The sequence below is a fragment of the Malaclemys terrapin genome, chromosome 2, assembly GCF_027887155.1.
Source record: "Malaclemys terrapin pileata isolate rMalTer1 chromosome 2, rMalTer1.hap1, whole genome shotgun sequence".
Lineage (NCBI taxonomy): Eukaryota > Metazoa > Chordata > Testudines > Emydidae > Malaclemys > Malaclemys terrapin.
Window position 1 is genome coordinate 175,886,615 of NC_071506.1, and position 27,846 is coordinate 175,914,460.

The window sequence follows — 27,846 nt, forward strand, 5'->3', positions numbered from 1 at the left end:
TCTGTCTCTGACTACTCATTTCACTATACATTTTTACCAGGTCTTTGCACTGTGGAACTGCGTACAATGGATGCCCTTTTTTGTGATAATTAATATTTAGTTTATGAACATTTCATTCTGCAATGGTTCCAGTTCCGTCTCCACTATAATTAACACTAATGTAACCCATGTACGCTATTAAAGTCTCAGCCGTATTAGGTGCACGAACTCTGAAAGCATATGGTAAGTAAAGGCAGCCTTCAATATTTCTGTCTCGAGTGCTCTGAATTCAACCCAAAGGCTGGGACGTATGTTGACAATGACATCTTAAGCTTAAGCTTAAGACATCTTAAGATATTATTAAGAAGATACTGCAGGTATTGATAAGATACCATTCTTTGTTCTTGTGCTATAGAAGGGTTCTGCAACCAACAAATGGCAGCATGGGGGACTGTGTCTTATGGGGAAGCATGAAACTGAGGGCAACTGACTGTGTCCCATAGATGCAGGGTTAACAGGGTCAATCCAGTAGAGAGAAACAGAGGGATGAGCCCTAGAAGAAAGAGGCTTTACTTCCACTGGAGTGTCATTATCTTATCCTTGATTCTTTTAATTGCTATAGTATGGCTGACCTGAAAACTTATATTCCTTCAGGCAGCGACAAACTGTTTAATAAAAGAGAATTAATTTTTCCACTTAACCTTGCTGAGCTTTTCTCTGTCTGTAAAGATATATTCATTACAAAGCAAGTGAAGGGAGAACATTGTGCAGTACCTGAAGAGGTGTTATACTTGCAGAGGGGCACTTTCCTCCCTAAGTTAGAGAGCTGCTCAGTGGTAGTTCTATCCACATTCTGAACCTTGACCAGCCGAAACTATTTAACAGCCCTTTCTGTTCATCCCCAAAGATACACAAACACTCTGTACTCAGCCCAGCGCATGGAGCAAACTGTCTACGCTCACCCGATACCAGAGCAGGCCAGCTGACACTAATCCCCCTGGGCTGCTCAGATAAGAAGTTACGAAAAAAAAAGCACAGCTATTCTCTCTTGCTGACAATGTGACCAAAAGTAGTATGGCTACATGCTGCCTGCCTCCGACTTTCCTATCAACAGTGCTGTAAGAGCCTATAAATATAGCAGGGACATATACTTGTGCTGCAAAGCCCACTTAGCTTTATCCTCATTCCCTGGCTTCTTCACCCCATGCCAAATAATTCTACAGGATTGGAACAACACTCTTGGGCATTCAGAAAGTACTTGAGTAACATGACAGCACCTTTTGTTTCAGAAACACAAACAAAACAAAAAAATGAAACTAAAGCTTTTGATTAGGAACCAGTTGGTTTATTTCAGTTTCAAGAATCCTCTACCCGTACATATTTTTTGTGTCTCCTATTGCACATTTTTCTGTTACCTTTTACACCCTGCACTGCAAACTTCCTGGACCAGGCTACTGTTCTCACAGTACTTTAAGTTAAAACAACAACAACAAGTGCTTACAGGATGAAACTCACCCTTGGGCAGTACTGCTGACACCACACAGCTTGCCCCCTAGCGGAATGGGGGAGGTGATGGTAGAGCGACCATTCTGGGGTTTCTCTATCCCCTGCCAATGCTGAATTGAACTGCATGACAGCTCCAAATATACTGGCACTGGGGAGAAACCAGAGGTTTGCCATGAAATGGGCAACCAAATCCATGCCTACAAAGATCCAGTGGCTGGGAGCCCCTGCTGAGAGGCAAGAGCCACTGTTTGAGCCCAGAGGTTGGAAGAGTGGCTTTGAATGATTACAGAGAAATTGACTGCCTCTCCCTGCATCACTGGGAGGACGTATTCATTCCTGCCTAGTAATGGTCTGAAGCCCACTTACTTGGACTTTGTGTGGAGCAGTGGCTGGACATTTCACCCTTAGGGCCCAATGCTGCTCTCCTTGATCTGAGTGGCAGTTCTGCCACTGACTTTAATGAGAACTGGCTTGGTGAATAATAGTAGATACAGACTAACACGGCTACCCTTGATACTTAATAGTATCACCTGACAGCATTCATTTTGTCACTAATCTGAGGCCACCTAGAACACTTAAAATGGGCCTCTATAACCAACATAACTATATAGTCAGAATGGAAATGTCTGTAATTGGCAGGCACCCCAAACATGGCAAGAGTAGCACATTTTAGAGACAAATCAACACAATAAAAAGTTTTACCTGAATTATGATGAAAAATTATTCAAAATCATTGTATGCAAACATCTACAAAGAAGGATATTAAGCAACACTTGAGATAGTCTCAGCTGAGGATAATGAACCAAATTCATCCCTGGCATAGACACAGATGGAAGCTACTAAGAAATGTGCCCATTTATGCCAACGCTAAAATTTGGCCAGGAATATTAAGGAACAATCTGTCAAAATATAAGCTAATCAAGCAATGTAAATGTGTCTTTATTTAACAGAGCATTTAGTTTGGATGGTTAGGGGATTTTGGTAAGCAAGGAATAATTTATTATTAGTAGTTTTAAGGTAGTACTTAGTCATGGACCCAGTACCCTTTGGGCTAAGTGCTGTATAAACACTCCTCAGTAAGAAAGTTGAAATTCTAGTAACCTTCTAAGGTTTCAGAGTAGCAGCCGCATTAGTCTGTATCCGCAAAAAGAACAGGAGTACTTGTGGCACCTTAGAGACTAACAAATTTATTTGAACATAAGCTTTCGTGGACTACAGCCCACTTCTTCGGATGCATATGCTCAAATAAATTTGTTAGTCTCTAAGGTGCCACAAGTACTTCTATTCCTCTAGGTGAGGGCGATTCAAGACATCAGCAACACTGTTAGAAGCAAAAAGATTTCCCCGATAAAGACCTGGTTCTGCTCCCATTGATTCCTCCTGGTTCTCTTCCCCATTCCAATCAAGAGTAAATATCCTTAACCACAGCAGCCTAAAATAATGCCCAAGGGAAGAGCAACACCACTATAGCAAGTGTTAGATCAAACAGTACAAATTTTGGAGAGAAGATTATTCATTGTGAAAAATGTAAAGTACATAGAAAAATTCAACAATTGCAGTTTAGTTTTTATTTCTGTACTAGTTTTAATGAGAAAAGTTGTGGTTTTATTTAGTGACTACAGGGGACCCATATGATTTTTTTTTTCATATATATTTCAAAACTCAACCCAAAATTGAAGGGTTTGCGAAGCTGAGGGTAAACCTGAAAAGGTTTAGGAGGTTTGGTGTAGTCTGGTTCAGAACCTAAAATGCTGTAGGCATAGTACAGTGTCTAGTGTAGCAATCTAGTTATTAGAACGGATCTCTTGGTACTTTTGCATCTGGTCAGATATGAGAATGCTTCTCTCTCTCTCTCAGTATTTTAACTCTACTACTTTGGCTCTCATCTGAAATTGGAAAGCACAAAGGACAGAAGCAGAGTGGAAAGAGGCCTAGAAATGTGTGAAGTAGGCAGTATGCTACACAACACAAAATGAGATTTACATGTCAGAAGCAAAGCTGTATATGCTTTAGGATAGGATAGGAACTGTATCAACCCAAATCAGTAGCTATCTAAAAGGAGAAAAGAGACTGAAAGTAGGTTTGAGATTAGATTGGAAACTCAATACAAGCTTGCAGTTTGAGTCTTTTGTTGGAAAAGCCACAGTACAGAACCTTAATGTGACCACAAATGGAATATTATATGCAGCTCTGGCCTCTGCCATTTGAGAAAGATATAAAATAACTAGATACATACATAGAAGGGCAACTAAAGAAGGGCAACTACAATGATCCAGGGATTGACAGATAAGACATTAATTATGAAGGTAGATTAAGGAAACTAAAATTATATAATCTAGAAAAGAGGACTGAAGGGAATAAGATCACCATCTATAAATACCTTCAAGGCAACAATGTAGATGGAAGAAGAGAATTATTTAGTCTCAGAAGATGATAGGACAAGAAGCAAATGCCTGAAGCTAAAGAAGGAAAACTAGGATGAACAAGTTTATGCTAAGTATCTGAAAAAGGTTTTCTTCCTTAAGCAGTAACACCAATTATGCAATAAAATAGATGATCAAGGAAAGTAGTTGAGGAACCACATTGCAGATATTCAAGAACAATGTAGACAAGATGTTAGGGTGAACATTTGAGTGAATAGTCCTAAACAGATGGTTTGCATTTTGAACCAGCTTGAGCCTTTTCTGGGGGTGGCTTCATTCTTGCACAACAGTTGCATTATTTGGAACTCACAAGTGTGATGATCACCTTGGCCAAGTCTCTATCCAATAGGATGATGTACAATCTATTGGTGTATTGCAGACAGAATAGGGTGGGTTTTGTTCCGCCATCATAGCTATTTGGAAGTCCAATAGCACTGACAAATTCAAGAAACCCTAGGCTAAGTAAGGATGGATGTGACAACCTGGTAGATGCCCTTGATATTGGTGGACTGTTACTGGAGAGGCAGTTTCTTCAAAGTGATTTCCCCTTCCTAACAGCATGATCTCAGACTTGAATGGGCTCAATTACATCCAGCTGCTCTTCACCCAGATGCTGATTAAGGCATTAAGAAATCTGGGAGATGGTGCTGTTTAAGTCTGATGTAACGGACACAATGAGCTAGTATCATCTGCAATTTGCTGGCACTTCAGCATGTGTTGTCTCACCAACTTTCCGTAATGTCTTCAGATGCATGCTGAATAATATGGAGGAGAGGACTGAGCTTTGTGGGAATCTGCAGACTAGGGCTTACGAGGTGTTAGGATCTAGCCATTTCAGAGTGTTCCCATTCTCCCCTGCAGCCTTTTGGAGGTAGGAGTTGAGTACAGAACAAATTGCATAAATGGGGTTCTCAGACACATACACCACCATAAAAGTTACAGAAGTACATGCAGTGAGCACAAATGGCATCTCTTAGACAGCAATATAAGACCAGTCTCCGATTAATCTAATAGAACAGCTACAGTGGTGTAGCTACACAGTGTACAAACAACCAGACACCTAATAATGTTAAACACACTTCTAGCAACCCTCCCAAATTACAATAGCGATATGTAGAAGAAACAAGAACATTTTCTATTTACTAGAATCGCTGTTCACATTGTGGGGAAATTTTCTTTTTGAGTCGGCAACTCTCATTAATGTTAACATGAGCACTGCCAGAAGAATATAACCCCTTTGTACTGTATGCATGGCTATTACAGACATTTAATCTGTAATGGAAATGCCAAAGGTTCAGTTAAGGAGGGTGCTGCAGTCCTGTCACATACAAAACACACATAAGGGCTGCACAATCATTATTAGACCAAAAGAGAAAATAGGTAATTGTGGCAAATGTAAATATCCGTAAACAAAATCCAACTTGTTTGCCCTTAAATTTCTTCTGCCTATTTCTTTGCCAGTGATAAATTTAATTATTTACTGTATCACACAGCTGTGGCTAAAATACTACTATGGTATACTGAAAATATACCAATGCTTTCCAGGAAGCATTATTCAACAACCAATTAAAAGCATATTTGTTTAATTTGATTAGTCCCTCCCAAAGGCAGATGTAAATATGGAGAGCTTTCCCAGGCTGTTTCAGGTGCACTGGCCACCATCCAGGTTCCTGAAGTGCTGCCACAGGATATATCTTGTTGTGGTGTAAGTCACTCTTTTGGTTTGCATCAGAAGCACAAGGGCTGTACAGGGCAGACACAGTTTTGAACAGGAAGAAAATACTCGAATAGAAGATTACCTTTTAAATATTTCATTATTGGATGTCTCCCACAGCACTGAAGCATTCCCTGGGTTAAACTAGGAAGTCCACGGCCAATCCTGAGCACCATCTAAAGGATGACATCCCTAAGATCTGCAAGGAGGAGACCCTCCATATGTGGATCTCTCCCTACGTGGAAGGGCGGTTCAGTCATCTCTGTGACACCATTTCCCCTTTCCCAGAACCCAGTGAGTCAGGATCCATGAGAGGGTGGGGGACGGGAGTAAGAAGATGAAGGGACTGTGTGGCCCTATATTAGGTGTGGTAGGGCCTATGAAGCACAGTCCCCAGGGATTTTAATCCAGACACAACCTGCAGTTGTATTACCTGTATTACAAAGCACTTCCACAATGAGAAACTGCCCTGCAGCAGTGGCCAGTGGAAATTGCTGGCAGTGGGGAGCCTGGCTGTCATGAAGCTGGAGTTTGCTGGAAGGAGGAAGCACAGAGTTGGCAAAGAGGCATAGCACCTCTGCTTGGATAGCCTTCCAAGGAGGGGTGCCACCAGAATTTTCCTAAAGAGGGGGTTGGCACATTTATGTTCTCACTAAGCTCCCTCTTCTCTTTCTGGAGCAGACCTGAAAGTGGAAGAGGTGGAGGAAGCAGAGTGAGGAGATAGCAGTCTAGGTTTCTGGGAAGTGGGTAACCAGGTTCAGGTGGTCCCAGGGGCTAGAGCCCGAGGAGGAGCCACCGCACCTCTGCTCCAGGCCATGTTGGTCATTTTCCTCTGCCCACCCCCTGCAGAGAGACAAGGACCAGCCAGGACTATGGCTAGAGGGGTGTGTTGCAAAAATCCTTTGCCGCTCCCAAATACCTCCAGACCTGGGAGATCCTCCCTGCTTCTGGGTGGGCCAAGAGTAGGAGCAAACCCCATTGTTCCAGACTAACAAAGGAAAAACTCCACAAGGAATTGTTATGGAGATTTCCTCCTCATGAGCCCCCTCACACAGGATTTACCATAGGACAGGGCTATCTGAACCTCAGCTTTTCATAAAATCATTGGCTTTCATATCTGAATAAGGGCTAGGTTAAATTTTAACACAATCCTCAGAATCTGGCTCCAAGAAGCCAGGGACTGGGGGTAAAAGAAATAATCGAAGTAGCCAGTTTAATTGGTTTGTTATGTGAAAGAGTAACCAGGTAGAGTGCACTAAAATATATCAGTAGTGACAAGTCTAAAACTATCATCAACTACGAACACAGAGTTGCAATACTTTAAATTGCCAAAATATGGTATTTGGGGCACATCATCCTTTTTAAAGATGATTTTATGGGGATGTTTGTGTGTACTAACTGCTGAGAAGAGGGAGTTTTAAATGAATACATGGTCCTTACATAATTATTACATATTCCCAAATTAAACATCAACATTTTAAAGAAGAGATTTATTTTAATGAATATAGCTAAATCAGTCCCTTTTATGGATAAGACTTGTAAAAGAAAGAAAGATTGTCACAGGCAACTGTTACTCTATTCAAGACTGTTGCCACAAAAGCTAGTCTCATGACAGGAGCTACAAAGGCAGTTTTGTTTCTGCAGCTACTATCTAACCATCTAAAATATATCCTAATAGATGGTTCTCCATGAAAAAGCATGTGAGTGCACACAATTTTCTGCTTGTTCATGAACAAGGCTGTTTTTCTCAAAGTACTGAAGATTAGATAGATTATTATCAGCCATACTTCCTTTGCAAATGAGGTCTGTGAAGTTTTAGAGTTTCTAACTCTCTAGCCATCTGAGATAATATGATTGCAACATAAAACACACCTGACCAAATTCATCACTACTCTAACTCTGTTGGCACCACGGAAGAATTTGGCTCATTGACTGTAGAAGTATTTTCAGGTCAGACCTGACCTTACACTTTGCATATTAAACATTCTCAAAATAGAGAAGCAGGTTTTATCCCAGGAGATCTCCATCTTTTATTTAATTGTACAGCTGATGTTATGCTATAAACAAATAAATTACATACCCTGGAATAACAATAAATGGAGACATGTTTAGTCTACTGATCTGTGAGATAAAAGAGTTGCCCTCCAGCTCCCCTCTTAGTGCACCGGAGCAATTGAAGCATTTATAGAGCTCTGGTCCATGGTCTGCAGGGGGGTGCAGACTCCTGTATAAACTCTGCAAATCCTGCCCCCGATAGTATAACCTCACTGCTTCTGCCACTGTAAAACTCTTTGTGACTATGGAGGATGGAGCAGGATTTTGCCCCACAAGCAGTATTTCACTATAATTGAGTCCCCTGTAAGTGAGTTCTATTTTACTTGATTAAAAAATGTTTAGATTAGGATTTTAGGACAGAGTGAGGATTACAGAGCACTGCAGATATTTTCATTAGTCTTTTCTTTCCTATGGATTGAGAGGCAGTTGAAAACAAGGTTTCTCTGGAGAGACACGGGCCAAAGAAACAATTCAGAAGATGCATTAGCAAGACGGAGGGGGCACATCAGCTCGTTACCTTCTCACTTTTATATTTTTACTGTTTATTTGCTTCTCAAACAAGATAAGCCAAGGAAGGCCTGATTCTGCTCCAACTCAGAATTCACAACTGCCATGTTATGGGCTGCTAACCATTTGAAATCTAATTCATTTCAAGAAAAAATCATTTCAAATACTTCACCTGCTCAGAATCCCTGGGTTTTACAACAACATTTTTCTATTTTTTAAAAATTTTGTTCTCTTTCCTGTTGCTGTGAGAAAGTCTATTGTTTGTGAGAGTCTATCTTAATGATGATAAAGGGGAAAACAGAGAAACTGATACACAGTGTTGTGCATTTGACAAAATAAACACAAAAAGGGAAAAAATATTTTTCTCTAAATCTTTCAGCGAAGGTAATCCTGCGTGTTAGTTGTAACAAGAGTAGGTAAATACGTATGGACAGAGTGGGAGTTTTAAGTTGACATGATCTTACATAAAATGGCTGTGGAATTGCGTCAAATGCGGTAAGCAAATAACCAAAATAAGAAGCATCAAATATTTCAGCAGAGTATTTACCATCTGAGAATCACTAGTCAATTCAGAAAGACCACTAGGGTTATTGGACCTCTACTATGTACTGTTTGAAATATACATTTTTAAAATAAAAAGTGCCAGACCTTTGGTAGCAGTTTTGAAATCAACTTTTTAGAGCTTTTGCAAGAATCAGTTATTTATTTTTAATGTAAACTTGCACATTTAGGTCCTAGTCCTCCACAGAATTAAAGGTAGGCTGAACTTTCTGCAGGATGGGCCTGATTCAGCACCACCGCAGTTAAGGGGAGTTTAATATTTACTGCGGTTAGAGTTAGATCAAACCCTGTGAGTCATGGGTCCACTGGCAATGCATAAAGTTGAGCAGGTAAGATTGTAAATCTTGCTGAATCGGGGTCTTAGAGTAGTGGGCAATGGAAGATTCCAAAATGAAATATATGTATCACTTTCAGTAGCATTTAAGTGTTTCACTATGACATTAAGTTCCATCTAGAGTGTAAGCTCTCCAAGATAGGGGTATGTCTTATTTTTTAATTTGTCCAGTGCCTGGCACATTGAGGGTGCTTAGGGTTGCCAACTTTCTAATCGCACAAAACTGAACACCCTAGCCGCGCCCCTTCCCTGAGGCCCCACCCCTGCCCCGAGGCACCCCCCCCACACTACATTCCCCCTCCCTTGGTGGCTCGCTCTCCCCCAATCACTTTCACTGGGTTAGGGCAGGGGTGTGGGAGGGGGTGAGGGCTCTAACTGGGGTACAGGCTCTGGGGTGAGGCCCAAAATGAGGGGTTTAGGGGAGGTGGCTCCAGGCTGGGGCAGGGAGTTGGGATACAGGAGGGTGTGAGGGCTCCAGGGTGGGGCCAGGGATGAGGGATTTGGGGTGCAGGAGGGGGCTCCAGACTGGGGGTGGGGCCAAGGGATTCAGAGTGTGGGATGGGGCTGTGGGTTGAGGTAGGGGGTTGGGGTGCAGGAGGGGGGTACGGGCTCTGGGCAGGGGGTGTGGGCTCAGGGGGGGGTTGGGACTTGGGGTTGGGGCACGGCCTTACCTCGGGCAGTTGTCGGTCAACAGCGCAGTGGGGCTAAAGCAGGCTCCGTACCTGTCCTGGCTTCGCACTGTGCCCTGGAAGCAGCGAGCAGGTCAGACTCCTAGGCCGGGGGAGGGAGGTGAGGCGGCTCTGCGCACTGCTCTCCCAACTCCCATTGGCCACGTTCCCAACCAATGGGGGTGCAGAGCCGGTGCTCGGGGTGGGGGCAGCGTGCGGAGCCCCGTGGCCTCCCTCCTAGGAGCCGGACCTGCTGGCCGTTTCCAGGGCTCAGCGCAGTGCCAGGACAGGTAGGGACTAGCCTGCCTTAGCCCCGCAGCACCGCCGACCAGACTTTTGGTGGCCCAGTTGGTGGTGCTGACTGGAGCTGCCAGGGTCCCTTTTCATTCGGACGTTCTGATTGAAAACTGGACGCCTGGCAATTCTAAGGGTGCTATGGGAAACTTTGAATAAAAGCTGTCACTAATTATTTATCCCAAACCATTTTCTCTATCATTGAGACTCCCCCTAATCCCCGCTAATTCTCCTTTACAACTGTCTCCCCTAGCTCCTCTCTTTGGAAAATCCACATTGCAATACACCAAAAGGCAATGGGCCTGATTCTAAACCAACTCATAGCAGCTTTACGGTGGAGTTACTTCTGACTTACACTCGTCTGAGACCAGAAAAGCCTTTACTGCTGCTGAATCTCCCCCAAAGCAGCACTGGTTTGTCTATTGTGTTGCTGCACTTATGTGTAAGGCTCCGTGTTTGTCACGGAGGTCATGGAAGTCATGGATTCCGTGACTTTCCGTGACTTCTGCAGCGGCTGCTATGCCTGGTCCGGGGGCCGCCTGAGCAGGAGTTTGGGTGGGGGCGGGAGGCTCAGGGCTGGGTAGTGTTTACCTGGGGGGAGGGGAAGGGCTCCCCAAAAGGCTGAGAGGAACTCCCCTCCCTCAGCTCCTAGCTCCACAGGCTGCCTCTGCTGGCAGGCACCACCCCCACAGCTCCCATTGGCCAGGTTACCAGCCAATGAGAGCTGCAGAACTGGGGCTTGGGGCAGAGCAGAGACAGCACAGGGAGCTCAGGAGCAGGGTAGGGAGCTGCCCCAGCCCCACCTCCCCTCCCCTCCCCTCCGAGCACCTGCGGCGCACCCCTCCTGTCCTCCCCCCCAGAGCACCCGCAGTGCCTCCCTCCCGGGCTGCCCACCCTGAGCACCCACAGTGCCCCCCTCCTTGGCCATTCCTCCTGAGCCCCTCCCACAAGTTTTAGTCAGGGGTATATAGTAAAAGTCACGGACAGGTCACTCATGGGCCGTGAATTTTTGTTTACTGCCCATGACTTTTACAAAAAATACTCGTGACTAAAATGTAGCCTTATTGATGTGTAGATCAAACTCAGTAAAAGGATTAGATGGTCCTCCTGTTGGGACTTTGGACAAAAGGTGGGAAAGGAGTAATGTCTATCAGGGAACCAATGGGGAGGGAAAGTACCAGGCAGCACTGTAAATGGGACAATATTCGCCTGCCAGCAAGTAAGGTGGTTTTACTGGCAACTGACCTTTAGGTGAAAATACTGACTACACATTTTGGTAAGAGGCATACATTGTTGTATTTCTCATGCTATAACAACACTGACAGCATAGCCACATAAAACCTGATTGCATAGCCATTGAATTGCTCCAGCAAATAATGAAGAAATACGTTTTGATAAAAATTGATAATTGCTATAGAGAAAATGAAACAAAACATCAGTCTGAAAACTCTCCTGACCTAAATAGAAAACAGAGCTGTTCCTGTTGAAACTCCCACCAGACTTGTTTACTAGAAACAAGTTCTCAGAAAGCAGACATAAAAGAAATGCAAACCCAGCCAAAGCAAATTCATTTTCTTTAAAATTTACGTAAATATGTGTGGAAATTTTATTTTTAAGGCATCTTCCCAGCTCCAATAAATAAAAGTGTGTAAGAACGTTAATGTAGTACAAACATGAATAATTTGCTTCAGTAAGATGACAGTCATGGTTTAAAATCACAGTGAAGTGAAGTTTCCAGTGAAGTATTTCAAACTGTTAAGAATTAATGCGTCTTTGAAATCAATACTGACAAATAAGGATTTTTTAAAATCTACTAAGTCCTCCACAAAATAATCCAAATATAAAAAAAACATGAATCTAAAACATCTAAATTGCATTAGTGGCAGAGGGAATAGAAAGGAAATGCACTTTAGTTGCATCTGTAATCTTTTATGCTCATCTAATATCCTCTAAAGGTATTATTTAGACAATATATTTCTCTATCTGGCAAGCTCAGTCATATTCCCATAGAGAGCATCAGATTTTAATGCATTTTTAACTATGCTGTTGGAGGCATACAGAACTAAAATGTAGGTGACATTTTATTAGTAGCTGTAGGCAAACCCAGATCTGGCTATTTTATTATTTATTTCCCTGTACATATACGATCTGGTGCTTTTAACTTTATTGACTAATATTATGCACCAGAGAGAGGATCTTTGCTGTATACTCCTCATGAAGGGAAAACAGAAAGGTCACAAGGTAAAAGAAAACTCCATTTTCATCGTAGCTTTAATGTACTGCTCCTAAGGGAATTCCAGTTGCTTTAGAAAGGTTTAGATATATATGGGTGGGCCTCTGTTGCTCCTGAGCCCACTAAAAGCCTATCCATCTGTGCACAATGCAGTGTAATAAAGGCACAGTAAAAAGGATAGCTTTAGCTTGTGTACATTATCTAAGTAAAAACAAGTCTGTCCTGCATTTTATTACCAAGTCTACAATTACTTTACTTGCCCCCCCTCCCCCCACAGCCCTAAGATAAGGTTCATTTTTTAACCTTGAGTGCGGAAGGCATAAAAATGTTACATTGCAGCATGATTTCCTCTCCGATAATAAATGGAATTTCCTGCTACAATGAATGGGGGAACCTAAAATGGTTTAATTGGGACAAGACAAAAGGTCAAAATCTAAATCTCTTAGTACGAATCTCAAGTCCCAACAAGTTAGGGATAAATGGAATAACCAAAACTGGCACATATGTAAACCAACAAAAGATATTCACCCCCATCCCCTTCTGAGATATAAGCTGGCAGAGAGAAGTTATATATAAAACTTCCTCATACAATTGGATATAATTAAGTGATAAAGTTATAAATATCTCTCAGTAACTTAAAGGAAGAAACCCATAACTCAATATTATAGTTTTCTCAACATCCTACCCTACAAAAACACCTTCGAATCTGGAAGTCCAAAATGAAGGTTCCTCTTGGAATGCCAGTGCCCCTGGGTGGTGTCAGAGTGGAGATGGAACCTAAGGTGCAGGAGCCTCTACTGTTTGAGCTAAAACACCTACCTCTGTAGGTCCTGGCTGTAGACTCAAAGGCTGTAGCAGGCTCATCAACTGCTGTGGCCTAGCCACCACAGAAGAGGACAAAGCACCACATTGAGTGGGCATGGCTTACATTCTTGATAGATTCATAGACTAAGGCCAGAAGGGACCACTGTGATCACCTAGTCTGCCCATAAACCATAGACCTTTCCTGAAATATTTCCTAGAGCATTTTCTTTTAGATAAACATCCAGTCTGAATTAAAAGATTTCCAGTGAAGGAGAACCCACCACAACCCTTGGTAAGATGTTCCAATACTTCACTGCTAAAAATTTGCACCTTATTTCCTGTCTGAATTTGTTTAGCTTCAACTTCCAGCCATAGGATCTTGTTATAACTTTGTCTGCTAGACTGAAGAAATTCCACTCTCTCCCCTCCTGTGAGCACTGGGAAGGCACCTCTGCCCCTCTCCCCCAGAACACCTGCCTGGGAAGGGGCAGGGATGGGGGGCAGCGAAGAGCTCCTGGATTTCCTTCCCCAACCTGGAAGTGGGGGAGAGGACCGTGTTACAGCTTCCTTCCCCTCAGTCCTGGGAGAGGGAGGGTGAAGAACCCCAAAAGGAGCAGAAGTGAGGCGCGGAGGGAGAAGGTGAACTAATGGGGGATGTGGGGCTGAACTGATATGGAACTGGGTGGGGGCTGGATTGATTTGGAGGTTGGGGGCAGAATTAATTGCTAGACAGGGGACGTCCAGACATGGCGGACAGAGCTCCTGCAGCAGGGTCAAAATCACCTTACCCCATAAACTTGTGAGCAAAGGCAATGCTAACTGTCTCACTCATACACTGGGGAATGGGGGGGGGGGGGAGGCAGTTCAAAAGGTACATCTGAAAACACAATATGATCCCTTTTTTGAAAATCTCATAATTTCAGAGCCAAACTCCTGATTTTTGATCTCCTGAGCTTGGCAATAATGAGGGTGAGATCAAGACACCCCTTATCCTATTTTTTTTGATATACTAAATAGAATGAGTGCCTTAAGAAAGCTAACACCAGAAATATGCTGTTAAAGTCACCTAAACAACCTGACCTCTGCCCTGCATCACCGTATCACTAAACACCAGGAGACAAATAACACACATACTTAAGGTATCAGTGACTCTGAAAAATGAAAAGTGATCTAACTCCCTTACTCTTTGCACTGCTGCTGCAAACATCTCCTCCCTTTTGTCAGAACATATTCGCTATTGTTGGAGATCATGTTAATTGTGCACAGTCCCACACTTCCTAGGTGTTGAATTCAATTATTTTAAAGTATACTGTCCAGTATGACTTGTCTAAATCCCTGATCATAGGAAAAGAAATGTAACTTTTTCTGCTACTGCATTTGATGAACTTTTCCTAACTGCTACAGACAGTTACTCATTTTTTCTAATGTTTTTTTTCTCTCTTTTGAGTGATTTCCTTGTATTTAACCATATAAAAATAACTTTATTTCCTCCACTCAAAGCTTTGCTTTTCCTTGGTATCATTTATAGTAAGTCACATTTGTGTCTCTCTAATAATCTAATAAACGGGCATAAAAACTATTCTTCTGCTAGGCTCTATTAGAAAATAATGGATAATATTAATTATGATTTACTGTCACTTTGGTAGTTAACTTAAGCCTTGATAATAGAATGTCCCTTCTGACCTTAGGAGGTCAGGGACTGGGGGAGGAGAGAGGTGGAGTGTTGATAGAATTGGTAGGGGGTTGGCCATTCCATTGGATCCTAGTAGGAAGGAAGGCAATCCACTTGCACCTGGGTCCTCCTTTTCTTCTAGTCTCCCTCCCATGTAGGGATTATGTATGGGCTGGGGCTGGGGCTGTGAGGGAGCCAATTGGCTCCAGCAAACACGCCTCCCCAACTACCACCCAGAGGTCATTCTTGATTCTGAAAGCTGCCCAGCTCTATAGGTGGTGTAGCTATCAGAGTTGGGTCTCTGGGCTTGCGGTGAGTCTGACCAGATCACCTTTTGCGGTCAGGAAGGAATTTTTTTCCTTGGAAAAAGATTGGCAAGTTGCCCAGTGGGTTTATTTTTTGTTTGTTTTGGGGTTTTTTTTGCTTTCTTCACAGTATCCTGGATGACTGGTAAATGAGGATATGGATAAGAGAAAGTGCCAGAAAAAGGTGGGGGTGAAGAGGTAATAAACATCAAAAATATTGTTGCAACTTGCGGCTGGTGTCCAGTGCAGGCAGCAGGCTTCCAGGGCCAGCTCCTGGGGAAACCCCGAGCAGGTAGAGAGAGAGAGAGAGAGAGAGTGAGTGAGTAAGTGAGTGTGTGTGTGTATAAGACTTAAATCTCCACAGATTGAGCTGCCTCTCATCTATACCCTCATTCCCCTTCATGGGAGATGGTACTGGGGTCCAGTAATAGGATGGAGCAGTAGTGGGAGTTCGCTACCAGGGTCCCCTCTCATTCCTTGGTTGTATGATATGAGATCTTTTAACCCTGCATTGGACCTAATTAATGCCTGGCAGATTGGAGGGGTGGGGTGTTTCAGCCCTCCCTTCTGCACATTAAAGTTAATAGAGTTGCAGCCTGCTGCTTTAAATCCATTCACATGTCTCCTGCGTATCCTGATCAATTCCTGTTCTTCCTATCCTTTACAAACTGCTGCAGCCATTCCTTTTGAGAAGACCAAATACAATAGATCTACATTTTCAAAAGCAGGCCAATAATCGGAGTGAATCAAGTTTTCTGTGTTTCAAAGTGGATGGAGTCAACTGATGGCTTTTGAAAAGTTACCTATAAATAGAGCTGTGCCAATAGTTCATTTTTCAGTTCACAGGCAATTTAATAAGTAAAATAAATAAAATAATTCAATGTCATTCAATTTTTTTTGAAATTTTTGGCAAATTGAAAAGTCAAAACAAATTTCATTTGGGTTGAACAAAATGTTCCCCAACCTCCATCCCCATGTTGCCCTGCACCCCCACTCCCATTCAGCCCATGCCCCAGTCTGTCCCTCCACTAGCCCGTCTGAATCCCGATTTGTGACACCTCCCCCCAGCAACCCCATGTGCCCCGCTCTGTCTTTCCTACCCATATGTGAATCCTCACCTGGCCCTGCGGGCAGGGCACTGTGAGGAATGCAGCCACTGCTCTCTCCCTATTCCCTGTTATAGCTGGTGAGTGGCTTCCCTCTGTTCTGGCACCACAGCAGCCCCTGGTGGGCAAAAGGCACAACTGCAGCGCCTCTCTGGCAGAATTTATTTTCTGCAGAGAAAAAAAAAATCTGCAGGGGACATGAATTCTGTGCATGTGCAGCGGCACAGAATTTCCCCAGGAGTACCAGTTATACTGAGTTAACTGCTGCTTTTCTCTCAGAATGCATAGGTAAATCTGATCTAGAAACTATGGCTTTCCACCAAGCAGATTTTCAGTGCAATGCACTTTCAATGAAGTGAGTGTGTTAGGAATTTGTGTGCCTTCAATACAGTAAGTGTGGATTTATACTTAGGGAAAAGTCCAATAGATTTTAATAGGGATTGAACCAATACAAGTTTCACATAAATTCATCTAAATTCTACAGAAATTATTCTAAAAATCTATAGAATTTAATATCCTTTCTTACGTTTTTTTGCACCTTACTACAGCTGATGCATAGTTCTATATGTAGGGCTCTACCAAATTCACAGTCCATTTTGGTCAATTTCATGGTCATAGGATTTAAAAAATAATAAATTTCATGATTTCAGCTATTTAAATCTGAAATTGCTTGGAGTTATAATTGTAGGGGTCCTGACCCCAAAAGGAGTTGTGTGTGGGGGGGGTGGTGTCGCAGTACTACTACTCTTACTTCTGCGCTACTGCTGGCTGTGGCACTGCCTTCAGAGCTGGGCAGCTGGAGAGCAGCAGCTGGAGGCCGGGAGCCCAGCTCTGAAGGCAGAGCCGCTGCCAGCAGCAGCACAGAAGTAAGGATGGCATGGTATGGTATTGTCACCCTTACTTCTGTGCTGCAGCCTTCAAAGCTGGGCCGTCAGTGAGCAGCCACCAATCTCCGGCCTCCCAGCTCTGAAGGCAGCAGCGGAGAAGTAAGGATGGCATGGTATGGTATTGCCACCCTTACTTCTGCACTGCTTTTGGCAAGGAGCCGCTTTCAGAACTGGGTGCCTGGCCAACAGCCACCGCTCTCCAGTCGCCAGCCACCACTCTCTGGCTGCCCAGCTCGGAAGGCAGCACAGAAGTAAGGGTGGCAATACTGCGCTCTCCCCCTAAAATAACCCTGCAACTCCCATTTGGGTCAGGACCCCCAACTTCAGAAACACTGGTCTCCCCGATGAAATCTGTATAGTATAGGGTTAAAGCACATAAAAGTCCAGATTTCACAGTGGGAGACCAGATTTCACGATCCGTGATGCGTTTTTCATGGCCGTGAATTTGGTAGGGCTCCATCTATATTGTTTAAATATAGAATGATTCAAAATGCCTACATAAGTTATTTTCTATTAAATGCTATAGGACTCTTCCATAAGGGTAGGCACATATTCACATTGAAGGGTATGCGTGTGTTCATTTTAAACAAAATGTGATTTACAAGGTACTTATGCATAAAAAAGCATGCTGTGGCTCACCACCCTAGGAACATTCTAGAGAAAGCCAGGGGGAGAGGGGTGAGCTCAACATGTGGAGTGGAGAAGTATAAGCATGTGATGAACAAATCCATATATGGAAAGGTTAAATATGATTGGTTAGAGGTTTGTGTTATGTAACTTGTTATGTAAGTACCATGTGCTATAAAATAACAACGGGAGGGGCTCCTTGCTGGAGGGACTCTGCCTGATTTTTGTACCAGGGGCTCTCCCTTTGAATAAAGTCTTGTCGAATTGCATCGAATCGCATCGCATTGAATCGAAGACCCTTGATTCTGCCCAGCATCTGCCTCATTGGGAACCACAAAATCCTAACAACATCAATGTTAAATTAAATACAAGGTCTTAACCTGAAACCAGACAAAATTAGTTGCTTTTAACAGCCTATGGACCATTTGCTACCAACAGATCCACACTGCAATTTGGTCTTTTTAGATGGGGTTCCCCAGGCCCTCAAAAATTCCTCCAACGGGCATAGATTCCCATATACACGGGTCTTCTATGTAGGCACTGGCAGTCTCAGAAAAGTGTGTTTTTCTTCAAAGAACATGGAATTATGTACACAAAACACTAATTAGTAGTGAAGACACAGTAGGAAATAGGAGAATGTAGAGCCACATATTTTAGCACATGGCATGCCAACAGCTTAATTTGTGCTCTCGAGCTTCCACAGATAGGTAGTCAACACTGATTTATCTGGCTCTATATCATTCTTTATACATCACTTACATCTAAATCAGAAATCAAAATGCAAAATCTAGCATTTCAATGCATCAGGTGGATTTCTGAAACTACTTGAAGGCCTTTGGGCCCTAAGCCAGTGAAAGGGTGACAGGTAGGTTGGAATACATGTATATGTGATAATGTGTATTGTGACAGACCCAGACCAGTGGGGTACAGGAGTCTGGTAGAGGGCAAATATACTGGTCACTGGATGAGTAGTTTTCTGTTCCCTGAATGACCAGAGCAGGGGCTGCACTAGAGTAATCAGGAACCTGCTAGAATCAGTTCAGACAGGGAGGCTAATTAGGACACCTGGAGCCAATTAAGAAGAAGCTGCTAGAATCAATTAAGGCAGGCTAATCAGGGCACCTGGGTTTTTAAAAGGAGCTCACTTCAGTTTGTGGTGTGAGTGTGAGGAGCTGGGAGCAAGAGGCGCAAGGAGCTGAGAGGGAGAGGGTGTGCTGCTGGAGGACTGAGAAGCACAAGTGTTATCAGACACCAGGAGGAAGGTGTTTGGAAGAGGCCATGGGGAAGTAGCCCAGGGAGTTGTAGCTGTCATGCAGCTATTACAGGGGGCACTATAGACAGCTGCAGTCCACAGGGCCCTGGGCTGGAACCCGGAGTAGAGGGCGGGCCTGGGTTCCCCCCAAACCTCCCAATTGACCTGGACTTTGGGTTCTTCCAGAGGGGAAGGTCTCTGGGCTGTTCCCCAACCCACATGGTGAATCTCTGAGGCAAGAAAATCCTCCGATAAGCGCAGGACCCACCAAGATAGAGGAGGAACTTTGTCACAGTATGTATATAGTAATATCAGACATGCTATTTAAAGGAAATAGAATATTTTTTCTTTGAATATCACTGTAAAATATCAGAGGATGAGAACCACCTCAAAATATGACAGATCTTAGAGTCCCTTACTTAGTCTTTACTCTGACAAATTCCACTGAATTTCATGGGCTTCAGTCTGAGAAAAGACCCAGTCGTAATAAACTGAGTAAGAACCTCACAATTCAGCCTAAGGTGAACATAAGTAGAAAATTAATTTGTAGTTAAAGTTCAAAATTCTGGGAAAAGAGTATTGTTTTCTGCACATTTTCAAAAATGCTATTTGCAAGTAAAGACAATGGAGTGGAATTTATGAAGTCAAAATGTAACATGGGGGAGTGGTAATGGAGTATTTTGTGGGATGTGGCATACCTGAGTGAAGTGGATGGCACGTTGTATACCTACTGTTTGGCTCTGACATACCACTGGTGGACAGTGTCTTAACAGTTTTAGGTGGCATGCCTATTCTGAAAAGCAGGTGAGGGATAGGATTTTCACTTCACTAAAATACATGCCACAAAATACGGAGTCATCTACCTCATGATTTTAAAATACATGGTCAAATTTGGAGTCATCTGACTTATCTGATGTTGCAAACACTGATGGGGTTGCATTGGACTGCTGTATGAGTACAGTTTCTTAGATTTTTTTTTTTTTTTAATTTTTGAACAGTTCACAAGTATACAATATATGCTGCCCATAAATTTATATTGACATAGGCAGCCTGACCATTATCTACAGTGGATCCATATTTATCAAAAGTAAATACTGTCAGGACAACACACCCTGCAACAATCTTTGGAATTCATTGGAACCCTGCTCTTTCATCAGAATTTTTTAAGTGCTTAATTAATAATGCGACTCTTAGGAACAGAGATAGGCCTGAACCAAAATCAGAGATCTAAACACCTCTAAAGTTGGGGAAATTTAGAATCAAAACCTGGATCTCAATTTCACATTTGCCCTTACCTCTACCAACCAAAATCCCAAACCCACATGCCAGCAGAGTTGGAGGTTAGAGGGTCTGTTACCTCAGGCACAAGGAACAAAGCATGTATTTCTTAATCTAGTTTATTTTAATTTCACGTTGAGGAAAACAACAAACAAATGCAAATAAAAACAATTAGCCTCCTTAATCAAATATAGTCAGATCTTACTGGAGCTGGGGTGGCTGGCTTGCAGTGCTGAGCTCTACCTGGCATGACAAATAGTTCTTTATTATGCTTTGTTGCTGTTCTATATCCATGTTCAGTGCTCAGCCACAAAAAGTGTTGCGTTTATTGAAGGCCTAACTCTATCCTCATAATAGGGTTTCAATGGTGAATAGATCTTGCGCTGGCCTCCAAATGGGGTGGATAGCACCTGAAGGGAGTAAGGGTGGCAGGACTGGGCCCTGAATATGTTACTAAAAACGGCTTTTTCAGGGCTAGATTGTGCAAATTGCATGAAGGCTAAAGGAGTGGTATGGAGACACACTGCCCCAAGGGGAGCACCCGAAGGCATCCTGCCTTTGGATAATGTAGCTTATTCCCTTCATGTGATGTCTCTGCTCCCTGTAGATTGCCGTGTGCCACCAGGGGGCACAATACCTGTTCTCTCTTGGCTGAAGGGCAAATTGCAAATTCTGCTGGGCCCTTATATGGGCTGTGCTGTCGGCGGATGGCTCCTTGCAGTCTCTACCACACTGCATCACTCAGCGAAATCTTCAATTTAGCATTAACGGCCAGTTCTCCTTGCTGCCAACAAACAGATCGATGACTCTTTCCATTTCAAAGTTGATAACACCTTTAGGGAGTACTCTCCCTGTCCTGTATGCACTTCTGAACCCCCACTTGCTTCACATGTATTTGGGGTTCGCTGTGCTGTATTGGGGAGCCAATGTAGTTATGACATAGAGCAATTTAAAAAAAAATCCATGTCTTCATTTGAGTATCAGTAAAGCCATGCTATTTTTTAAGCTCATGCCGTCTCAGTTTCAAATTTTGTAAACATGTTTGTGCTGATAAACCACATTTTTTCCCCCAAACTGTCAAAATTTCATAATTTTTCAACTAGCTCAAATGCAAATTTTATTGAGAGATGCTGCAAGAACATTCTCAAAGGCCTGCATACATGACAGGACCTAGGAGTAACCACCACTAGACTACCTAAGCAGAGAAGATCTTCTCAAAACAAGCAGTACTCAGTGTCTCTACTCTGAAGCCTGCCAATAGCTTGTGGTATAGTCAAATCCTATGGTCCTTGCCTACTACTTCCTCAGGGACATGTCTATTGAAGTCAGTGCACCAAGTCTTGCTGGTTTTATTGGGTCTTTAGTCAGACAAAACTCCCAGGGCTTGCTGAGAAGTCCAGTCCAAACCTCTGAGGGGGTAGCTATAGAAGGAAAGTTCAGCAAAATCTAAATGTCCTCTCTAGCCTTGGGGAAAAGTCTGATTTCAGTTGGCGTTTTGCCCAAATAGGGACAGAGTGAAAAAATATATAAATGGGCCCATTAGGAACAAAATTATTCAGCAAAATTTTCTTTTAAATTTAAATAAAAGCTTATTTTTAAAAACAGGCCCCAATGTATTTATTGCACTGATTTATAAAACTGGCCACTCTATTAGGAGGATTTGGGGGAGTTGAACCCAAATCAAAATGCTTAAGAATATGTACGGAAATGTTTGACAGAACATAGAGGTTTCAGTGTCCAGGTTAATACAATTCAGGCTGTTCATATTGAAGAGATTATGACTTTCTTTGGCAGGAAGTTTGCATTATATTAACATGGGAATTAATTGACCCAAACATGATTTACTGTGGCTGAGTTTCATAAGTGAAGGCTGAGTATTTTCATACCTTATAGGCAGTGTCTAGGTGCTTAAACACATTACAGTTTTTTTTCCCTTCAGACGGTGGTTCTGGAACTAGGGGTGCTGGGAGTGCGGCAGCACCCCCTGGCTGGAAGTGGTTTCCGTCCTATACAAGGTTTACAATTTTGCTCAATGGCTTTCAGAACCCCCCCACACACTATAAAAATTCTACCAGCACCACTGCCCTCAGTTAAAGGTTAACATTAATAAATAAAACAAAACACAAAACAAAACAAGCCCTCATACTAGATGGATGTCTGTTACAAAGTATTTCTGCTGAATTTTAATCCAAAAAAGGCTGGCTTTAGTGCTGGTATTTTTTAATTAAAATCCCCATCACTCAGCTCCTTTTTTGTCCTATGGAATATCTATCAATCAGGAAGAATTACAGCAGGATGTACTACTTGGCAGGAGGCCATTCTGTCCCCTCCACCAATCGTGCCACAAACTTTTTTCTCCCCTCCTTCCCCCATTCATTAACTAAATGTATTGAATAAACCTTAACATCTCAACTAAATCCTATTGACCCTGGATTTGCTGCTTAATGCTAAAACCCAAGTGACCCATTTTTCTCCTGTTGATACTTCTATCACTGACAGCAGCCAGCACAGAAAAATATCCCAGTTACATTAAAATATTTAAGGAACAAAATTTACAGAACTCATTATTCAATCTTTCTGCTACTGTTCATGAACTTCACATAAGCTCTTGCTTCTTGCGTGGATTCATTCTTTCTTTTGGTGCTTCATAAGCAACAAAGTGCAACTGTTGCTTAGCAAACGGAAGTGGCAAAACGCAGTTATTAATATGATAGATTTGAATTTAAAAAACAATAACATTGTCTTAAAAATTCTGTGCAACTATATTTCTGTGCATTCTACATGTTCCTGCCAGAAAGCGTTATTAGAATTTACAGCAAAATATAATTACCGAAATACTTTATTTTGATAGGCACTCACAATGAATCTGCAGCGCTAAAAACTGCTATTTTAGTTTATTTTTAGACTTCAACGTGGTTTGTAATTAGTGCAGTTGCTATCTTTCGATGTTTATAATCATTTGCTTTGCTGCTTTCATATACGTAATAGAGACCTCTGAAGGTTATTCAGAATCTCACGCCTCCTAGTTGCGGAACCCTCCCCCTGCACCCACCTTGTAATTGTTACATCTGATCTGCCTCCCCCTCCGCTGCCAATCCCTCCCTCTGCCCTTGATGACAAGCATCCTGATCCTCACTTCCCAGATCTGGATCCTTTATGCAATAATAGTCCAAAAAGAACCCATAGCAGACTTCCCTCCCAGCTACAGAAACCTCCCACAATAGCACTCAACAGCCCTTCATCCTGACCACCCTTAGTTGCCAAAACCTGTCATTACCCCTCACTCTGACTAGCAACCTTCCTCCTACAACTTCTCACCAGTGCGTGCTGAGGCCTAATATCCCTGCCCTTCCTCCCAGCTTCTGAAGACCCTCTTCTCCAAGCAAGTGTCCCATGCACCCACAGCCACTTGGCCCCAGCCATGTTCCCTGGTAGCTTTGGAAGCCTCCCACACTGTAGAGAGGTGTCTTCTCTGCCATGCTACGTGCAGCATGGAGGAAGCTTGCTGCTGTCTTTCCCTGCCATAAGAGTCTGGTCCTTAGGAAAGATGGAGGGCCTGATTCACTCCTGCGCTGCACCATGTGAAGTCATTTATACAAGGGCAAAGTGAGGGCAACCTGGGTACAAATCACTACCATTCAGGTATAGTAACTTTTTGTATCTAATTTTCAAAGGTGTGAATGACTACACCAAATGCAGGGTAACAGAATATGCATCATAATTTGCAGGGGACACTGACAAAACTTTATCTGTATATTATTCAGCTACCAAGCCAGTGTTGTGAAATTTCATATTAAAAATATCAGCCAAATCAGTTCTAATTAATGTCAAACACAAATCCCCTCACAAAGGCCTAATCGTAAATGGAATTCTGAATAGCGTGGGCCCCATCCTGAAGCCCTGACTCAGTTTATAACTCAAATCCTTCTTCAGACAAATCTTTGTGGGCATAAGAACTGAGTAAAAAGGATCTAGCCCTATGGCAATCAATAATGCACTAAAATTAAAAATTATAAACTACCTGAAAGAAAATCAAATCTTTCATTCAGGGTATGAAACAGACATTATGCACTAAGAATATTACCAACATGACTACTGTGAGGCCGTTTTAAAATAATGATGCTTTCTTATGTTACTATTTTTCTTGCTAATATCACTAGCAGTGCACTTGTTGGGGTTTTAGCTTCTTTAAACGACAAAAAAAAATGTGTTCATTCACTTAAGAATAAACATTTAATACACTCATATCTCATTGCATTATCACACATACAGTATGCTGAGTGTTAAAATAGAGTTCTTGAGGGGAACTACTAGCTATTGATTTTAACATTATGAAAAAGTTCATAATGTGATGAATAAGAGGTCAGCAATTATAAGGAACAGCATTGGTCCAGACAAGAAATACATCCACCTGAATACTTATTTTATGAGATATTTGTGGATTGGGATGATAGATATACAGGGGATCTTCTTTCATAGTGCACCCGCTATATCAACTTGTAAAACTGCTATGGATATTCTTCATGTACCTTTACTAAAGCTGTGTCATTACTCCTCAACATGTTTTCATGTTTTTCTCTGACTAGATTTTTTTTTAATACAACAGCTGCTTCCCTAAAAGGTATTTTAAAAATACGGCAAGTATCCATCATAACTATCCATAAACCTTTTATTAAGCACTTGCCTAGCTTTGGTATGATTGGTTCTTAGAATCCATTTTGAATAATCCAGTGACAGCGCTGGAACTTTGCACCAGGCATGGAGAAAAGCAGTGGACAAATGGATTACCAGTTACTTGACTCCATTTTTCACTATCGTTTCACTTCTAAAAACTTCATATAAAGGAGGAAATAAGCGAAATACCTGGGTCTGACAAAGGGCTAATTTTGTAATAACATAATTCATATTTCTTTTTTTAATTTGAAGGCATGCATGCACAGTGATTGAAATAATTTCCTGCTGCGACTTGATTTTGTTGACTGTAATTTTACACTAGAGCATGCGGCTATTAACTATTCAGTTAATACATATTGTAAAAAATGATAATTGGGAAACAGATCAAATAAACTATCTTCAGAAATATAAACATAAGTCATCATATGGATATATTTAAACATAACAGGACTGTTTAAATATAAAGCATTAAAATAATTCAGATCCTCAAGATGGTTATATGAAATTATATAACAGATGTGTCACATGAATTTATATGTAGTTAGGCTTAACTGTACAGTTTTTCCACCCTAAACATAATATTTTGACTTTAAAAAAATCCAGAGACCTAAGATGATTTTATTACCATTATAATAATATTTTTGTTAATTTTCTGAATAATACTGAATTTTCCTTAAGTAAAAGAAATATGAAGTAAGAAGTTGTACTTTTTCTTTATCTCTCGTGCAATGTACAGCATTAGACTATACAGTTGTTTACTTAGGTTCATTCATTAGTAAGGTAAAAAAAAAACAAGACATTGGAATGACATATTAAACATGTTCATGTAACTTCAAATGATGAAACCTCCCTCCATGAGAAAAATATTACAATTCACTTGATTTTTTACTGTAATGCCAGTTTACAGTATGTCAAAAACTTCTTAGCCTCTGCCTTTCTAATCATACCACTACAGCTTGTGGTTTTCATAGTGAATAGCTTGCTCTTGCCTTTCCCCATTTCACATTAAACTTACAACAAACTATTATTTTGGGGGGGAGGGGGCTCTAAATGATGTTAAAGCATTTAAATCCTCAAGCTGAAGACTCAGGCTGAGTTACTCAACAAAATGAAGCGCACATATTTCCAATGACAATCCCTAATACATATTTTAATGTAGCACACTTGTCCAGATGATAAGTCACACACATAAAAACATCTCCATACAAAATCACTTTTAAAGCAACTTGTTAGCTTAAATCTTTTAAAGATTTGCCCATTGTTAGGCTGCCCTAGCCATTCGGATGTCACCAGTAATAGTCAGCTAGATAAACAAAACTCTGATCAGAATCATAATGCATATGGGACAGCAAATAGAGCAAGCTGAGTTCCAGTCTTCAAGCTTCAAAGAAACATGTCCTTCAATTGCAATCTAACTCCTGAAAATAACATACCATTTCTAATACTAAAGATTTTCAGCTAAACCCCTCTACATCATCTGAACAAATAAATCTGACTGGTAGAAGTACTGACCTGCTGAGCTGCTCTCAAAGCCCGCACTTCAAATGCAAAGCTCAGCCAGACTTTCCGAAACAATTTCCTTCTGCACAGTTATAGTGAGTGTGGTCCCTCTATTTGTCTTCTGATTCCAAGGGTGGACAGATGGCCGGGAGCCCTGAGCCCTACTGGAATGAGGCAAAGCTTTGCCTTTTTTTTTTTCTCCCCCCTCCCTCTCCTCTCCCCTGGCTTAGCCCCTGGCAGATAAGCCAGAGTCAGGCACAGTGAGCTCACCACACCCCTCCACCAATCATTTCAATTAGTGCCACATGAGAGGAGCTTCTGCCCAAAATCTGCTTAAGAAAGGGCCAGAGGGCAGGGCAATCTCCTTTGCTCAACAATGACCAGAAGCTGCTATAAATATCCAAACAAAAGCACTGTCAAGGCCAGGAATGTCACATTCTAATGTGATAAAACTGTAAAGACTCTCTCCGTGTACAGCACGAGTACAGAGAAATAAATGCACAGAGATTAAAAACAAAACCCACCAAAGCATGGGACATATCAACATGCTATCGAAGTTATACATTTCTAGTTATAGAATGCTATGCCTCCATTAGTTTTCTTGTGTAGGTACTATATAACTCGCATCATCTGTGGCCCCGTCTTCCACAGTTACAGTTGGTTATGTCATGTCAAAAATGACAGGTTTTCCATAGCTTGAACATATTAATAAGAGAGTCACCTACATAAAGTTATTACTGTGCTAATAAACTACATACACTTGTATGTTTGCTCCCAGGATTCAGGGCCTGAATCTCATCCCACTCGCACTAGTGTAACTCCACTGACTTCACTGCCACACTAGAGCTACACCAGTGTATGTGAGATCAGATTCCAGCCTTAGGTTTTTAACTATATTGCTGGATAATGGGACTTAAAACCAAATTACAGATTACAAAAAGGGATTTAGCAAAGTGGCTCACTATACAGTGACCAGACCTAAAGCACATACATTACTTTGCAAACATCCAGTTCCCATTGTGGCTGATGACAGCTGCTTGCTACAAGTTGCTGGGTAATGCTTGCTGTGGTAAGGGGAGGGGAGGGGAGGAAAAGGGAGTGGTTTCAATTGCATTCTACTACTTGTAAACCCAGCAGTGCCTGAAGGATAGCAATTTCCAGCCTGTTGATGGTAGGATGACAATAGCTAGGTTAATCTGAGGGGAAGTGTGTAGTAACAATTCCTTATTTCCTACCACAGATACTCCTAAATGTGAAAAATGTTTAAAGGGTGATCAGGTGGGTGATCTATTTATCTCTCTCTCCATCTATCGCGTCAGTGTATTCATACATCTGTGCATAATATGTAATTCTATAATTTACACACTAACATAAAGCCCTGGCATGATAATAGAGCAGGGATAAAAAACATTTGAAAAGATTCCTGCATTGCTGTGATAAATATTGTGCACCAAATTTCTGTTGAAA

At 42.0% G+C, this 27,846-nt stretch overlaps 1 protein-coding gene across 8 annotated transcripts in view; it reads right to left on the minus strand.

Annotated features, from left to right (window-relative positions):
- Positions 1-27,846, minus strand: part of LOC128831885 (poly(rC)-binding protein 3-like) — a 757,719-nt gene that overhangs the window by 180,123 nt on the left and 549,750 nt on the right. The window contains exon 1 of one of the 8 annotated variants that reach the window (XM_054018737.1): positions 26,392-26,579. The exons of the other annotated variants lie outside the window; for them this stretch is intronic. The gene's annotated coding sequence lies outside the window, so the exon portion shown is untranslated. Of the gene's footprint in view, positions 1-26,391; positions 26,580-27,846 lie in introns of those variants that run through there. 8 annotated transcript variants of the gene reach the window in all.